General features: G+C 43.8%; 1 protein-coding gene and 1 pseudogene across 1 annotated transcript in view; one reads left to right on the top strand and one right to left on the bottom strand.

Moving 5' to 3' along the window:
• Positions 1–16,735, top strand: part of Ube2l3 (ubiquitin conjugating enzyme E2 L3) — a 60,470-nt gene that overhangs the window by 27,609 nt on the left and 16,126 nt on the right. The gene's annotated exons all lie outside the window — the stretch shown is intronic.
• LOC138808478 (stress-induced-phosphoprotein 1 pseudogene) lies at positions 10,061–10,792 on the bottom strand (annotated as a pseudogene).

Genomic DNA, 16,735 nt, shown 5'->3' with positions numbered 1-16,735 from the left:
CTACGATGACTACTACAACTACTTTCTTCTTTTTTTGTGCCAGTACTAGGGCTTGAACTCAGGGTCTGGACACTGTTCTTAATTTTTTTTTTTTTTTTTGCTCAAGACTGGTATTCTAGCTCTTGAGCCACAGCTCCACTTCCTGATTTTTAGTGGTTAATTAGAGATTAAAAGTCTCTTGAATTTGTCTAACTGGGCTGACTTTGAATCTCAATTTTCAGATCCCAACCTTCTGAGTAGCTAGGATTCTAAGCATGAGCCACTGGTACTCAGCTAATACTTGCTTCTTGATTCTGGTTTGTGTTTTCAGAGGAACTTGAATAACATTTGCTAGATTTGTATATTTATGTTTGTAATCCTTTGGATAACTAATATAGGTGCTACTGGCTTTTTTTTTCCACTTTTGGCTTTATTTTTGTATTATTTATAAAGATGATGTACAGAGGAGTTACAGTTACATAAGTCAGGTAAAGAGTAAATGTCTTTTTGGACAATAGGACTACTACTACCATTACTACTTTCTTCTTTTTTGTGCCAGTCCTAGGGCTTGAACTTAGGGCCTGGGCACTGTCCCTGAGCTTCTTTTGTTCAAGGGTAGCACTCTACCACTTGAGCCACAGCACCACTTCCAGCTTTTTCTACTTATGTGGTACTGAGGAATCAAACTCAGGGCTTCATATGTGCTAGGCAAGCACTCTACCAGTAAGCTACATTCACAGCCCTGGTTGTTTTTTTTTTTTCATTTTCTTACTAGTGTCTCTTATTGTTATCTTTAGGTACTTGTACAGAAGAGTTTCGATCAGTTTGAGAGTACAATGCATCTTTTTTTCTTTTTGTTGGTTGTGGGGCTTGAACTCTGGGCCTGGGTGCTGACCCTGAGCTCTTCATCTCAAGGTGTGCTCTACCACTTGAGCCACAGCATCACTTTGGGTTTTCTCGTGGTTAATTGGAGGTAAGAGTCTCGTGGACTTTTCCTGCCTGGGCTGGCTTTGACCCTCAATCCTTAGATCTCAATCTCCTGCGTAGCTAGAATTACAGGCATGAGCCACCGGTGCCTGGCTAGAATGCATCTTAATTGATATCACCCCTTTCATCATTCTTACCCATCACTCCAAACCCACCTACCCATCCCCCTCAATTCTACTAGTTCCATTTTCATATTTTTTTACTTTTTTGGTTAGCTGTGGGGCTTGAAGTAAGGGCCTGGGTGCTGTCCCTGAGTTCTTTTGGCTCAAGGCTAGTGCTCTATAACTTTGAATCACAGCTCCACTTCTGGTTTTCTGGTGGTTAATTGGAGCTAAGAGTCTTACAGACTTTCCTGCCCAGGCTGTCTTTGAACTGAGATCCTCAGATCTCATCCTTGTTAGTAGCTATGATTACAGGCGTTAGCCACCAGTGCCTGGCGGCTACTACTACTACTACTACTGTTCTTCTTCTAGTTCTATAGGGAGAACAGTTCTGTAAGTTAGTTTATGAGTACAGTATTCTTGATCAATGTCACCCTTTCCATCATTCTTCTCTATTGTCCTCTCCCCCACTGTTAAGTTATATAGTTTGTTCAGTTTTTACATAATGTACATTGGATTTAATGACTGTATTTACTCACCCTTCCTCTATTTATGTTCTCTACCCTTTACCCTACCCTCCCCCAAAATATTTTCTGTTTTCTTTTTTTTTTTTTTTTTTTTTTTGGGGGGGGGTCCGGTCATGGGGCCTGAACTCTGGACCTGGGCGCTGTTCCTCAGCTCTTCAGCTCAAGGCTAGCGCTCTACCACTTGAGCCACAACACCACTTCCGGCTTTTTTCTTTTTGCTTATGTGGTGCTGAGGTATGGAACCCAGGGCCCCATGCATGCAAGGCAAGCACTCTACCACTGAGCCACCTTCCCAGCCCCATATTTTCTGTTTTCTAATATTCATTTTTTTAAACAGGTCATTAGGGTTTTTCTTGTTTTTTTTTTTTTTTTTGTCAGTCATGGGGCTTGAACTCAGGATCTAGGTGCTGTCCCTGAGCTCTTCTGCTCAAAGCTAGTGCTCTGTCACTTTGAGCCACAGTGTCACTTCTGGTTTTCTGGTGGTTAATTGGAAGACGTCCTTTTCCTGTCCAGACTGGCTTTTAATTGGAATCCTCATATCTTCATCTCCTGAGTACTAAGCTAGGATAACAGGCATGAGCCACTAATGCCCATGTCATTATGTTTTTCAGAGGAGTTACACTTTTGGATTCTCCCCTAACTACATCCTTTAATCAATTTGTATGCATTTATTCATAAAACCCTATATATGTTATCATGCACGTATGTATTTTAGATCTAACTTCTACATATGAGAGCAAGTGTGCTGTTTGTCTGATAGGCTCAGAATTTTTTTGTTGTTGGTTGTGGGCTCTGAACTCTGGGTCTGGGCACTGTCCCTGAGCTCTTCAGCTCAAGGCTAGTGCTCTACCACTCGAGCTATAGCATCACTTCTGCCTTTTTTTTCCTGCTTATGTGGTGCTGAGGAATTGAACCCAGTACCTCATGCATGCAAGGCCAAGAACTCTATCTCTGAGCTACCTTCCCAGCCCCAGACTCAGATTTTTTTTAAATGTGGGGGCTTCCTGTTTTTTTTTTTGTTTTGTTTTATTTTTGTGCTGATTTGGGAGCTTGCACTCAGAGCCTGGATGTTGTTCCTAAGTTGTTTTTTTTTTTTTTTTTTTTTTTTGGGGGGGGGGGGTCTGGTCGTGGGGCCTGAACTCTGGGCCTGGGCGCTGTCCCTCAGCTCTTCAGCTCAAGGCTAGTGCTCTACCACTTGAGACACAGCACCACTTCTGGCTTTTTTCTTTTTGCTTATGTGGTGCTTAGGAATCGAACCCAGGGCCTCAGGCATGCAAGGCAAGTGCTCTACCACTGAGCCACCTTCCCAGCCCCTCAAGTTATTTTATTCAAGGCTAGAAGTCTGCCACTTGAGCCACCGCTCCACTTCAGTTTTCTGGTGATTGATTAGAGATAAGAGTCTCAGACTTCTGTCTGGGCTGGCTTTGAACCAAGATTCTCAGATCTCAGCCTTCTGAGTAGCTAGGATTACAGGTGTGAGGCACTGGCACCCAGCTAAGGAAACTTTTTTTTTTCCTTAATATAATTGGCTTTCTTGATATCTGACCCTCCCTGCTTTGTGTCCATACTTTTTTTTTTTTTTTTTTTTTCTTTTTGCTTATGTGGTGCTGAGGAATCGAACCCAGGGCCTTATGCATGCAAGGCAAGCGCTCTACCACTGAGCCACCTTCCCAGCCCCTCTCTCAGTTTTTTTAGTCTAGGCAATTATAGGTACAAACTTTTCTTTTGAAACTGCCTTTGTGGGCTGGGAAAGTGGCTCAGTGGTAGAAAGAATGCTTGCCTTGCAGGCATGAGGCCCTGGGTTCGATTCCTCACACTACATAAGCAGAAAAAGCCAAGAGTGGCTTAAGTGGTAAAGCGCTAACCTTGAGCTAAACCACTGAGGGCCCCTGACCAACAACAACAACAAAAAAAAGAGTCTCATATCTAAAATATACTTGGAACTCAAAAAATTAAACCCCCCAACAACAAATCCTCAAAGAAACAGCTGCCCAATAAATAAGTGGGCGAAAGACTTAAAGAGAAACTTCTCTGAAGAAGAAAGAAGGATGGCCAATAGACACATGAAGAAATGTTCAACATCCCTAGCCATAAAAGAAATGCAAATCAAAACAACATTGAGATATCACCTCACCCCAGTTAGAATGGCAGAAATCAAGAACTCTAACAACAACAGATGCTGGAGGGGATGTGGACAGAAAGGAACCTTACTTCATTGTTGGTGGGAATGTAAACTTGTTCAACCACTTTGGAAAGCAGTATGGAGGTTCCTCAAAAGACTTCACATAGAACTCCCCTATGACCCAGCAATCCCACTTTTGGGCATTTACCCAAATGTTTACAAACAAGACCACACTAAAGCTACCAGCACAACAATGTTTATTGCAGCATTATTTACCATAGCTAAGATATGGAACCAACCCAGATGTCTCTCAGTAGATGAATTGGATCAAGAAAATGTGGTATATATACATAATGGAATTCTATGCCTCCATCAGAAAGAATGACATTGCCCCATTTGTTAGGAAATGGAAAAACTTGGAAAAAATTATATTAAGTTAAGTAAGCCAGGCCCAAAGAAACATAGGTCCCATGGTTTCCCTTATTTGCAATATCTAGTATATGTATGAGTCAAGCGGAAAAGGTCAGATAATGTGATGTCAGGAAAATGAACCCTTAGATATGTATTTTAATATTTTTTCTTTCATGCATGTGTTTCTAATGCATTTATAAGATTATCTCTTCGTTGCTTTGTATGTCCCTCCCCCACAGTATAACCCCTGCTTTCACTATATTTGATGTCAGTATAACTTGTGGAGGAGATGGGGAAAAACCAGTTGTTTAAGGATACAGGTGGACCTGTTGCAACAATGAGAAGTACAAGATGTCATGTCCAAAACCAGCTTTACAACGTCGGTGCGGGGGGGGGGGGGGGGAGGGGAGGAAGGAGAAGGATTGGGATTGGGGGGTGGGGGAGGCTGGGAAGGGATGTGAAGGGTAAACCAAAGGAGGAGGGTGCAATGCTTGGTAAGAAATGTACGCATTATCCTGCCCATGTAATTGTAACCCCTCTGTACAGTATGTTCACAAATTAAATTAAATTAAATTAAAAAAAAAAAAAGAAAAAAGAAATTGCCTTTGTGCTGGGTGCTGGTGGCTCACGAAATCCTAGCTACTGAGGATTGCGGTTTGAAGTCAGCCTCTGCAGGAAAGCCTGTGAGACTCTCATCTTCAATAAACTACTCAGAAAAGGCTGGAAGTGGCACTGTGGCTCAAGTGGTAGATAGAGCTCTAGCTTTGAGCAGAAGCAGCTCAGGGACCGCACCCTAGCCCTGAGTTAAAGCCCCACAACAGCTGGGCGCCAGTGGCTCATGCCTGTAATCCTTGCTACTCTGGAGGCTGAGATCTGAGGATCGCAGTTCAAAGCCAACCCAGGCAAGAAAGTCTGAAACTCTTATCTCCAGTAAACCACTAGAAAACCGGAAGTGACACTGTGGCTCAAGTGGTAGAGCGCTCGCCTTGAGCTGAAGAGCTGAGGGACAGCGCCCAGGCCCAGAGTTCAAGCCCCACAACCAAAAAAAAAAAAAAAGCCCCACAACAGATTAAAAAAAATAAGTCTCATGGGCTTTCTTGCCCAGGCTGGCTTCGAACTTCAATCCCCAAATTTCAGCTTCCTGTTAGGATTACAAGTGTCAGCCACCAGTGTCCAGCTAAGATAGTTTTAGCTTACTCTTATTAGCTAGGCTGTGTATATGGGGCAGAGGGAACTGGGGCTTGAGTTCAGGGTTTAGGCACTGTCCCTTAGCTTTTTCATTCAAGACGTTAGCTTTTTTACTCTGCCACAGAAATGGAGCCACACCTCAATTTCTGCTTTTTGGTGGTTAATTGTAGATGAGTCTCATGGGCTTTTCTTCCTGGGCTGGCTTTGAACCTCAATACTCAGATTTTAGGCCCTGGGAAGGTAGAATTACCAGCATGAGTCACCAGGGCCTAGCTTCCTCCTTCTTTCTGTAGGTGTCCGCTGGTTAGTGCTCTACACTGTGAGCCACAGCTCCATTTCTAGGTTTTTGGTAGTTAGTTGGAGATAAAGAGAGTCTCATAGGCTTTTTTTCCAGGGCTGGCTTTGAATTATAATCCTCAGATCTCAGCCTCTTGAGTAACTAGGATTACAAGTGTGAACCACTGGCACCTGGCCTCCTGTTCTTTTTTTTTTTTTAAACAAGCTAGGAGATTAAAAGTTATTAAATACATTAATACAAGGGATAGGAAGCTGGGTGCCAGTTGCATTAAAGGAAGGAAGCCTGAGTAGTTTAGGGGGTCTTAAGACAAGCATTCAACTACTTCCTTTGCCATACTTCCAAATGTGGGAAATGACAGCATATACCTCTGAGGGTTTCTGCTAGAGACATCACTAGATGGGACAGAAAAATACCTGTGATATAACACAGTACTTGAGCTTTGGTCAAGTCTTTTTTCTTTTTCTTTTCTTTTCTGTTTTTTTTTTTTTTTTTTTTTTTGGGGGGGGGGTCCGGTTGTGGAACTCTGGGCCTGGGCACTGTCCCTCAGCTCTTCAGCTCAAGGCTAGCGCTCTACCACTTGAGCCACCACACCACTTCCGGCTTTTTTTTCTGCTTATGTGGTGCTAAGGAATCAAACTCAGGGCCTCGAGCATGCAAGGCAAGCGCTCTACAACTGAGCCACCTTCCCAGCCCTTTTTTTCTTTTTTTCCTCCTGTCATGGGGCCTGAACTGGGCCTGGGTGCTGTCCCTCAGCTCTTCAGCTCAAGGCTAGCACTCTACGACTTGAGCCACAGCGTCACTTCTGGTTTTTCTGCTTATGTGGTGCTGAGGAATTGAACCTAGGGCCTCATGCATGTGAGGCAAGCACTCTACCACTGAGTCACCTTCCCAGCCCCAGTCAAGTCTTATTTATATCGCACATGTGAGTTAGCTTTCTGTTACTGTAACAGACAGCTGAGCTAACGGGTATGTACAGTCATACCCAATTAAAATGAATACTTTTCAACCAGTCTTTTTGTTCTCATAAATTTGTTTTAGTATAACACAATAAGGGGGTGGGAGAACATGAAAAAAAACAAAATATTTTCTGCTCCCTACACAAGAAACCAGTCACTTAAATAAAGGGAAAATGGGAAACTATTCTTCTGGAATTAATTTTTTTTTTAAGTCAATCATGGGGCTAGAACTAAAGCCTGGGCACTGTTCCTGAACTCTTAGGGCCATTCCTCTACCACTTTGAGCCACAGCTCCACTTCCAGTATTTGAGTGATTAATTGGAGATAAGAGTCTCCAGGGGGCTGGGAAGGTGACTCAGTGGTAGAGTGCTTGCCTTGCATGCCTGAGGCCTTGGGTTCAATTCCTCAACACCACATAAGCAAAAAGAAAAAAGTTGGAAGTGGCACTGTGGCTCAAGTGGTAGAGCACTAGCCTTGAGCTGAAGAGCTGAGAGAGTGCCCAGGTCCAGAGTTCAGGCCCCAGGACCGGACCCCCCCCCCCCAAAAAAAAAAAAAAAAAGTCTCATCAGGACTTTTCTGCCAGGGCTGGCTTCCAACCATGATCCTCAGATCTCAGCCTCCTTGAGTAGCTAGGATTATAGGTTTGAGCCACCAGTGCCTGGCTGGAATTTTTACAGTTCTAGGGATGGAACTAAAGATAGAACTCAGAGATTGACTTCTATCCATTGAGTATTATGCAAATACTCTACCGTTAAGCTACATCTGTTGTCCCTTTCTCAGAATTTAGAAATGAAAATGCATTTTAAAATTTATTACCAAAAAAAATTTATTACCATACTTAACTGGCTTATTTACTGGAGATGAATATGTGAACTAACAATGTAAAGAGAACTGTGACCCTAGGTTTACAAGAACACCCTTCCCTCCCCACATATACCTACTGCCCCAAATAAGAAATGACCAAAGCCAGGCATCGAAGGCTCATGCCTATAATCCTAGCTACTCAGGAGGCTGAGATCTGAGGATTGCAATTCAAAGCCAGCTGGTGCAGGAAAGGCCACGAGACTCTTATCTCCAATAAACCACTCAGAAAACCAGAAGTGACGCTGTGGCTCCAGTGGTAAGCGCTAGTCTTGAGCTGTGGAGTTGAGGGACAGAGCCCAGGCCCAGAGTTCAAGCCCCATGACCAACAAAAACAAACCAAAAAAGAGAAATGACCAACTATTGGAGTGTAGCCAAGACAGTGACTAGGGGACAGGGGAAAGCAATATGAACTCTAGGGCAGCAATGGAGAGACAGTGTGTTTGCTCAGAGGGCCCAAGGCAGAAGCTAGGTAAGTCGGTCTTCCACAGTAAAATGTATAAATGAAAAAATAAGCTATCTTTTTCCCATTGCTTGCTGCCTTCCTATCTTTCCACATGAGAGTAAAAGAAATGAGCAAGTCAACACTGAATTTTAATGAGATCCACATCCATCAACTTCTGATATATTGCACTGTTAAAGGGTTCTTTAAGTATTTGCTGAGCACATTGGGTTCTGTGCTGCAATTCAGGATTGGCCATGGCCTGTCACTTCATATCCTTGAGATAGTCACATTGGTTGTACTCATATAGCACTGATAACCATCTACTTATTGTTTCCTTTCAGTAGGAAAGTGTGTGCCTTCTGGTACACGTCCATGTTTTTTTCCTTTTTCTCCCCGTCTTCCTTCCCTAGTAGTGGGTTTTAAACTCTGGGCCTTGTTCAGAGAATTTTGCTCACAGCTGGCACTCTTGATCCATGTCACTAGTTCTGACTTTGGCTGATTAATTGGAAATAAATCTTTTGGATATGTCTGCCTGGGCTGGCTTTGGATTGCAATTATCAGATCTCAGCTTTCTGAGTAAGTAAGATTATGGGCATGAGCCACTGGTACCTGGTACATCCATAGTTTTAATGTAGCCCTATATGGCTTCTAGGGTAACCACTTTCTATGCATAGCCCTTGATGCAGGTCAACTTCAGCTAGACATACGGTCCTTGAGTGCAAGTCAAGTTTGGTGCAGCAGGCAGTTCGTTCACCGAACAATTTGAAATCTTTTTGGTGCTGTTTACTGGCTTCTGTGTAATACTTTATGACCTAGGGATAGACCTTTTTCTGAAAGCACTAGTTGCCCTTGTCCTACTTCAAAGCTAGGTTCCTAGAGGCCAATTGCTTTTGCTCTAATAACTAATAATAGCTAATAACACTTTTTTTTTTGTTGTTGGTGGTGGTGGTGATGGTGGTGGTGGTGGTGGTGTTTGTGGGGCTTGAACTCAGAGCCTCTTTGGGGCTCAAGGCTAGTGCTCTACAGGCTAGCTACAGTACCACTTCTGTTTTTTCAGTAATTAATTGGACATAAGGCTCACAGGGACTTTTCTGCCAGGCTGGCTTCAAACCGTGATCCTCAGATCTCAGTTTCCTGAGTATCTAGACTTACAGGCATGAGCCACCTAGTGCTCAGCTGCTGTTGACACTTTTTGAGCAATCAGGGGTTCAGTGCTCGGCCAAAAACTTGTTTCAGAAATCGATGACATCCTTGTACTTCTTTGAAGTAGGAGCTGCGATGCGGCTGGGAAGGTGGCTCAGTGGTAGAGCGCATGCCTTGCATGTATGAGGTCCTAGGTTCCATTCCTCAGCACCACATAAGCAAAAAGAAAAAAGCTGGAAGCGGCGCTGTGGCTCAAGTGGTAGAGCGCTAGCCTTGAGCTGAAGAGCTGAGGGACAGCGCCCAGGCCCAGAGTTCAAGCCCCACGACCAGACCCCCCAAAAAAGAAAAGAAATAGGAGCTGCGAATTCAAGCACAAGCTTAAGCATTCTGTATATAGGCTTCTCAGTTCTCTTCCCTACTCTTATGGCCTTACACCATTTCTGGCATCTATAATAGTTGCCATTTTCAAAGCACACAACTGTTTAATTGGTAATGTAAGTCATATTGGTGATGTCCAAGTTCCTTAGTTCTGTCATAATGCTTTATTTAGGGTATATCAAGCTCCTCCTCCTCCCCTTCACCCTTCTCCCCTTCCTCCTCCTCTTCGTCGTCGTCCTCCTCCTCCTCCTCCTTCTTTTGTCTGTCTGTCATGGGGCTTGAACTCTGGGCCTGGGTGCTGTCCTTCAGCTCTTCAGCTCAAGGCTAGTGCTCTACAACTTGAGCCACAGTGCCACTTCCGGTTTTCTAGTGGTTTATTTGATTTGTTTTTGTTTTTTTTGGGTCCGGTCATGGGACCTGAACTCTGGGCCTGGGCACTGTCCCTCAGCTCTTCAGCTCAAGGCTAGCGCTCTACCACTTGAGTCACAGCGCCACTTCCGGGTTTTTTTCTTTTTTGCTTATGTAGTGCTGAGGAATCGAACCCAGGGCCTCAGGCATGCAAGGCAAGCACTCTACCACTGAGCCAACTTCCCAGCCCTAGTGGTTTATTTGAGATAAAAGTTTCACAGACTTTCCTGCCCAGGCTGGCTTTGACCTGCAATCATCAAATCTCAGCCTCCTGCCTAGCTAGGATTACAGGTGTGAACCACCAGTGCCCAGCAAGGTCTTTCTTGTAGTCTTCATTCCCTAGCTGTCTATCTTTTAGTGCCCACTTTTTATTCTCTGGAAGATTTCCCATTGGCTCTGGTTTAGTCTCTTTTTTGGGTGATGGGGGAGTGGGAACGTAAAAGCCTCTACTACCTCATCCATACTTCCCAGATCAACCCAAGGAGGATACTGATAGTAGTCATGATTCAGAGATCTTAGGTGCCCACATCTATGGCTTTTTCTGTTAATCTATCAGTTTCCGATAGTTGGGTTTGCCAAGCATCATCCTTGTCTTTGAATCACTCTCTAACTTCTGGTATAGATGAGGCATGTTGAAAGTACTCATGCATTTCCTCTCTGCCTACCAGGCCTCCATAGTCTGTAAACTGTCTTTGAGCTGAGGCTTATTTGCTTCATATTTTAAACCTAGTAAGTTCATTTGGCTTCTTGAAATAGTTTAAGAAACTTGAATGTTGCTTCCTTAAATAGCCCTTGCTTTAGGCTTTAGGTCAACAGTTCTGTAGCCATCCTCATAAGCCTTCTGATAGTTTCCTTTCTTGGCATAGGCTGAATCATAGACTGATCCTGGAGACATAATTCAGTTGCTTCAGAGTAGCATCATAACACATCATCAGTGTTATCTGCACTCAGGCAGGGCCTTATTGCCCTTCTCCTTTACCTCATTCATCTGCTCCGTAGCCTGGCCCAGAACATAGTTGACTCAAACCTATCCTCTGCATTACCAAGCCTGAATGAGGTTTGGGGTTTTTGTTTTGTTTTGTTTGTTTTTTTCAGTCGTGGGGCTTGAACTCTGGGCTTGGGCGCTGTCCCTGCACTCTCCAGCTAAAGGTGAGTGCTCTACCACTTGAGCCACAGTGCCTCTTCCAGTTTTCTAGTGGTTTATTAAAGAGTCTCATGGACTTTCCTTCCCGGGCTGGCTTTGAACCATGAGGCTCAGATCTCAGCCTCCTTAGTAGCTAGGATTACAGGCATGAGCCATGGGTGCCCAACATGACTGAGGTTTTTTTTTTTAAATACATATTTGACTTATCACCTGTAGTGCTTTCGGGAATAATAGAAGTGCAAGTTGAAATGCATAAGTTAAATAGTTTGCAGACTATTTTAGAGCATGTGAAATTAAAAATTCCAGATATAGTACATATCTGTAATCTCAGCACTCAGAAGTCTGAGATAGGATTGTGAGCCCAGCCTCTACTACATACGGAGACCCTGTCAACAAAACAAAACAAATACCAAAGCCAAATAAATCTGTGATACAATAATACTTGCTTAAACGAATTCAGAGCTCCAAATTAAAGAATGGATAACAGAAAAGCAATAGTCAGATTCCTGAGAAAATAAAACGAAGTTTTTGGTGAATTTGAAATTAAAGTATAGCTTCAGTTTTTTGTTATTTTTGCTAGTACCATGGGATTTCAACTTTAGGTCTCACACTAACAGATTACTTAGTGGACTAGCTTCTTTTTTTTTTTTTTTTTTTCCCAGTCCTAGGACTTGAACTTAAGAGTCTGGGCACTGTTTCTGAGCTTCTTTTGCTCAAGGCTAACACCCTACCACTTGAACCACAGTGTTACTTTGGGCCTTTTCTGTTTATGTGGTATTGTGGAATTGCACATGGGGCTTCATGCATGCTAGGCAAACATTCTACCACTAAGCCACATTCCCAGCCTAAGATAGCTTTTTGCTAGTTATTCTGGAAAGACAGTCTTGAGGACTTTTAAACCACAATCTTCCAGATGTCAGCCTGCTAAATTGTTAGGATTGTAATCAGTTGTACTGGTATGAGCCACCAGCTCCTGTCTGTGGCATCAGTTTAAGACATAGTAATAAAAACAAACTCAGAGTTAGTTTTCTTCTGTTATATACACACAGATCCCACCAAAAGACTCCACACCCAGATAGACATACACACAGATCCCACAATCGAGGACTCAGTCCCTCAAACACTTCCCTCCTGAGATGACCATCAGAAGTCCTGTGTTGGGTAGTGTGTGTGTGTGTGTGTGTGTGTGTGTGTGTGTGTGTGTGTGTGTGTGTGTGTGTGTGTGTGTGTGTGTGTGTGTGTGTGTGTGTGTGTGTGTGTGTGTGTGTGTGTGTGTGTGTGTGTCATGGGGCTTGAACTCTTGTCTTGGGCACTATCCCTGCACTCTTCAGCTCAAGGCGCTCTTCAGCTCAAGGCAAGCGCTCTACTGCTTGAGCTACAACACCACTTCCAGTTTTCTAGTGGTTTATTGGAGATAAGAGTCTCATGAACTTTCCTACCTGGGCTGGCTTTGAACCATCATCCTCAGATCTCAGCCTCCTGAGTAGCTAGGATTATAGGCTTGAGCCACCAGCGCCCAGTGTGTTGTGGGTTTTTTGAGACTCCCAAGTGCTGAGATTACAGGCCATGACTCATTCACTATGCTTCTGGTCTACTGGCTCTAAATCAGGATTTCCACAACCCCCCCCCCTTGGTTTGGCTTAACTTACTCAAAGAGCTCACAGAACTAAAAAATGTGTACCAGTTTCCAGTAAGGAATATTATAAAGTATATAGATGAGAGATGTGTGGAACAGAAATGGGGAAAGTAATGTGGAGTTTTTCATGCCTTCTCTTGACATACTTTAAGAACTTCCACATTCTTGGCTATTCAGAAGTTCTACAAACCCTGTTTGTTTGTTTTGGTAGGTCGTGGGGCTTGAACTCTGGGCTTGGGCACTGTCCCTCAGCTCTTCAGCTCAAGGCTAGTGCTCTACCACTTGAGCCACAGCGCCACTCTTGGTTTTCTGGTGGTTTATTGGAGATAAGAGTCTCATAGGTTCTTCCTGCCCGGGCTGGCTTTGAACCTCGATCCTCGGATCCCAGCCTCCTGAGTAGCAAGGATTATGGGTGTGAGCCACGGGTGCCTGGCCCTGTGGGGTTTTTTTGGTGGTGTTTTTTTTGTTTTGTTTTTTGGGTTTTTTTTTTTTTTTTTTTTTTTTTGCCAGTCCTGGGCTTTGAACTCAGGGCCTGGACACTGTCCCTGAGCTTCTTTTTGCTCAAGACCAGTGCTCTACTACTTGAGCTACAGCACCATTTGTTTATGTGGTAATGAGAAATCAAACCCAGGGCTTCATGCATGCTAGGCATGCAAGCACTCTACCACTAAGCCATATTTCTGGCCCTTTTTTTTTTTTTTTTTTGTCTGTCATGGAGTTTGAACTTTGGGCCTGGGCACTGTCCTTCAGCTCTTCAGCTCAAGGCAAGCACTCTACCACTTGAGCCACAGCGCCACTTCTGGTTTTCTGAGGGTTTATTGGAGATAAGAGTCTCTTGGACTTTCCTGCCCAAGCTGGAAATCCTCAGATCTCAGCCTGCTGAATAGCTAGGATTACAGGCATGAGCCACCGGTGCCCAGCTCCTTTTTCGGGTTTTATGAAGATTTCCTTGAATAGGCACAATTGAATTATGGACAACCAGGTAGGAGGGTAATTGGGACAAATGAACATGATCTTGTGCTAATGGATGAGGGGGAGCCCAGCAAAGCCTATCCATTCAGATTCTTCTCAGCATCCCTCTATAGTATTCCTTTCTTCAGCCTGGAAGAGGATCCCTCTGGAATGAGAAGGGTCATGGATCAGAAATTTTTTTTGACCTTTTTTTTGGTCAGTCGTGGGATTTGAATTCAGGGCGCTGTCCTTGAGCTCTTTTGCTCAAGGTTAGCACTCTACCATTTGAACCATAGCACCACTTCTGGTTTTCTGCAAATAAGAGTTTCAGCGGGGCTAGGAAGGTGGCTCAGTGGTAGAGCACTTGCCTTGCATGCATGAGGCCCTGGGTTCGATTCCTCAGCACCACATAAGCAAAAAGAAAAAAGCCGGAAGTGGCGCTGTGGCTCAAGTGGTAGAGTGCTAGCCTTGAGCTGAAGAGCTGAGGGACAGCGCCCAGACCCAGAGTTCAGGCCCCATGACCGGACCCAAAAAATAAAAATAAAAAAAGAGTTTCAGGCACTTTTCTGCCTAGGCTGGCTTTGAACCTTGATCCTGAGATCTCAGCCTCCTGAGTAGTTAGGATTACAGGTGTGAGCCATCCGTGCCCAGCCAATATCTTTATGGAAAACTCCAAGACAGAAAAGTGTATGGTAGAGGAGATTCAAGAGTTTCTGTGACAGTCCTGCTCATGCCTAATTTAATCCTAGCTTACTTAGAAAGTTAAAAGTCTAAAGGAGGGGGCTGGGAAGGTGGCTCAGTGGTAGAGCGCTTGCCTTGCATGCCTGAGGCCCTGGGTTCGATTCCTCAGTACCACATAAGCAAAAAGAAAAAAGCCGGAAGTGGCACTGTGGCTCAAGTGGTAGAGCACTAGCCTTGAGCTGAAGAGCTGAGGGACAGTGCCCAGGCCCAGAGTTCAGGCCCCACGACCAGACCCCCCAAAAAAAAAAGTCTAAAGGATTTCAGTTCAAAACCAGATAAAGGCATAGCTCAAATGGTAAAGCACAGCTGAGCACGTGTGAAGCCTTGGGTTAAACCCTGGAACTAGACAAGAGGGAGAGAGAATTTCTGTGACCCATTTGGAGGAAGAGAGATTTTCAGTGGTCACTTAGGCTGGGAATGTGGCTTAGTGGTAGAGTGTTTACCTTGCATGCATGAAGCCTTGGGTTCAATTCCTCAGTGCTACATAAACAGAAAAAGCCGGAAATGGCTCTGTGGTCCATATGGTAGAGTGCTAGCCTTGAGCAAAAGAAGCTCAGGAACAGTGCCCAGGCCCTGAGTTCAAGCCCCAGGACTGGCAAAAAAAAAAAGTAATGAGTCAGATACACAGAATGTGTGTGTGTCTTATCTCTGAAATAAATGCCTAAAATCTTGTGTAATGGTTTTCTACAAAGCGCGTTTACTCATTAATGTTCTGTGTAATTTGTTGTTTTTGTTTGCTTGTATATGTTTTTGTGGGTCATGGGATTTAAACTCACAGCCTGGGTGCTATCCTTGAGCTCTTCAGCTCAAGGCAAGCGCTCTACCACTTGAGGCACAGCACCACTTCCAGGTAATTGGAGATAAGAGTCTCACGGATTTTCCTGTCCAGACTGGCTTTGAACCATGATCCTCAGATCACAGCCTCCTGAGTAGCTAGGATTACAGGAATGAGCCACTGGCACTCAGCTATGATTTCTAAACAACCTTTCCATGGGACAAATTTAGCTCTAAAACATCAACAATTCTCTTGTGGAGTTTATTTAGGCCTTTAACCAGAAGACATATACTGTTTTAACTTTGCACATATTTACCAGAAATCACTCAGTTACATCTGAAATACTGCAGTGAAACCCTTTATTTATGCAGACTTAAAAATAATGACAGGAAACTGAAACAGGCTCAGATTCAAAGGTGGCACTAGCAGAAACATAGAGGACTAAGAAGGAAGAGGCTAAATTAGAATAAATGTAGTTCATTTTTATGTATGAAAACAGAACAGTGATATCTATTCATTGTTTTGGGGAGAGGGAAGAGTAATATAGGGATGAGGTTGATTGGGGGATACATTGTTTACATGTGTGGAAATGTCACAAACCCTCCTTTTATGACAAATGTACACTAAATTTATACTAAAACTGTTTACTTGGTTAGATGAATCATCTTTCTTTTTCGGGGGAGAGGCCAGTAGGTTGGGACCTTTCATTCTTGCTTGGCTTTTTTGTTCAAGGCTTTTAGTCTATCACTTGAGCCATCCCTCTAGTTCCAATATTTTGCTAGTTAATTGGAGATGAGTCACACAGATTTATCTGCCTGGGCTAGCTTCAAACCACAATCCTCAAATCTCAGCCTCCTGAATAGCTAGAATTACAGGTGTAAACTACTGGTGCCCAACCTGAGCTGCTTTCTTGAGCTTTTGACCATGTGCCAGGCATGTAGGTCCTGACAGTCTTTATTTTTCATCAACTTTGTGTGCAGACTGTTACTACCCCTATTATACAGGTGTTTGGGAATGTTCTTAGACTTGCCCCATATTAGAAAGTGCCAGGCTGAGCTTTCACCTGCTAGACTAGCAACCACCTGCCCTTGTTCAACCTTGTGTCTCAGCTCTTAGTACAGAGAGCCTGTCAGACAGCTGGCAGCAGGGGAGATTGGTCAGTCCTACATGTTGAGTGAATACACTTAGATCTTACCAGCCAACACTCAGAAAAGCTGTCAAAACACTGATTTCTCATTAACTCATGGCAATAGAATTTCATTTACCTGACTTGAGCAGTGTATAAACAGAACTAAGTTCTGGGGTGTTTTAGAAGTTATTGGGATAAAAATATTGTCTACTCCATATTTCATAAGTAGTACCCTACATGGCCATACTTGGACTATTTCTAATTACTGTCTACACCTCTGCTTGGACCCAGGTTTTTCTACCTTTCTGTGGAGATCGACCTAACAAAGATTCTTACTTTCTCCAGGAGCCAGTTTAAGTCTTGATGGGTGGTCTCAGTAGCCCCACATCCACACTGCCTGCTTGAAGACTTTTAACTGGCTCGTGTTGTTCCATCCCTGAACATTACCTGATTTTCTGTTCTTTAAGGTCCCTTCTCAATGTTTTCCTTTCCCAGCAAGGGAGATTTCCTCAGCAGAGGAACTGTGTTTACTGGAGAATGCCCACTTAGGCCAAG

Source organism: Dipodomys merriami, unplaced genomic scaffold (assembly GCF_024711535.1).
Source record: "Dipodomys merriami isolate MVZ:Mamm:240054 unplaced genomic scaffold, mDipMer1.0.p SCAF_45, whole genome shotgun sequence".
Taxonomy (NCBI): Eukaryota; Metazoa; Chordata; class Mammalia; order Rodentia; family Heteromyidae; genus Dipodomys; species Dipodomys merriami.
The sequence above is the reverse complement of the archived record's forward strand: the minus strand, read 5'-3'. Positions and strand labels throughout refer to the sequence as shown.